At 63.2% G+C, this 989-nt stretch overlaps 1 long non-coding RNA gene across 1 annotated transcript; it reads left to right on the top strand.

Annotated features, from left to right (window-relative positions):
- On the top strand, positions 1 to 983 carry LOC104916677. The gene is made up of 4 exons (XR_796638.1): positions 1 to 13; positions 342 to 470; positions 571 to 642; positions 724 to 983. It is a non-coding gene; the product is annotated as an uncharacterized LOC104916677 (long non-coding RNA).
- Positions 984 to 989: the final 6 nt, after the last annotated feature.

The raw sequence follows: 989 nt of genomic DNA, 5'->3' as shown, positions 1-989 counted from the left end.
GCGGCTGGTGTTGGTGAGCTGGGGGAGGTGGGGTGTGGGAAGGTATTTGGGGTCGATGTGGGGAACTGGGGAGTGCCGGAAACGGGGGGAGATGGGACCTGTGTGAGCTTTGGGATTGGGGTTAGTGGGGTAAGATGGGAACCGGGGGCATACAGGGGAGCGCTGGGAGCATTTGGAGCCATGGGAGGGGGTGTGGGGGCTGGATGGGGGCGTGATGTCAGCACTGTGTGCCCCCCTACAACTCCCCTGCTGCCAGCCCTGTGCCCTCACCCTGCCTGCTGGCCAGCTGCCTTGGAATGCCGTGACCTGTCTGTGTGTCCCTGACCTGTCCTTGTGTCCAGGTGGGGGATGCGGAGCCGGAGCTGGGTGCTGCTGACAGCTGGATCGGGGTGGTGCCCGTGGGTGAGGAGCCGGCAGACAGCCCCCGCAGTGCCAAGGAGGAGTCCTTCACTGCTGCTGTGGTCAGCAAGGTGAGAGCTCCATCAGCAACGGCCCGCAGACACCTTCTGGGGCGCTCAGCAGGGATGTGGGCAGTGCCAGCCCGTTGTGCTGAGCCTTCTGTCCCTGCAGATGAAGCGAGCCCTGGTGCTGGGGGCCTCAGCCCTGCTCATCCTGGCACTGAACCAGAATGCGATCCGAGAGGTAGGAGAGCCCTGCAGTCCTACTAGCACGCTGGGTGCCCTCCTGCCCCACTCACAGCTGTTGTTTTTCTGTCCGGTGCAGCTGGATGTCTCCCAGCTCCTTGCAAAGCCCGTCATCGTGATCCAATCCTCAGACAATGTCACCAGGCTGCTGGGAGCACTGCTGCGGTGAGCGTTCCCTTGCAGCAGTCTGATTTGTGCAGTGGGCAGCAGAGCACAGCCAGCACTCGTGCAGTGTGGGGAGGCAGAAGGGGCTCGGAAGGTGTCTGGCACGCTCAGCTTGGCATGGGAGCAGGGGCATCTGTGGTGGCTTCACTGATTGGGAAACAGGCACGGAGCAGGGATGTG

Source organism: Meleagris gallopavo, unplaced genomic scaffold, assembly GCF_000146605.3.
Source record: "Meleagris gallopavo isolate NT-WF06-2002-E0010 breed Aviagen turkey brand Nicholas breeding stock unplaced genomic scaffold, Turkey_5.1 ChrUn_random_7180001928123, whole genome shotgun sequence".
Classification (NCBI taxonomy): Eukaryota; Metazoa; Chordata; class Aves; order Galliformes; family Phasianidae; genus Meleagris; species Meleagris gallopavo.
Note: the sequence above shows the minus strand (reverse complement) of the source record. Positions and strands in the feature narration are given on the sequence as shown.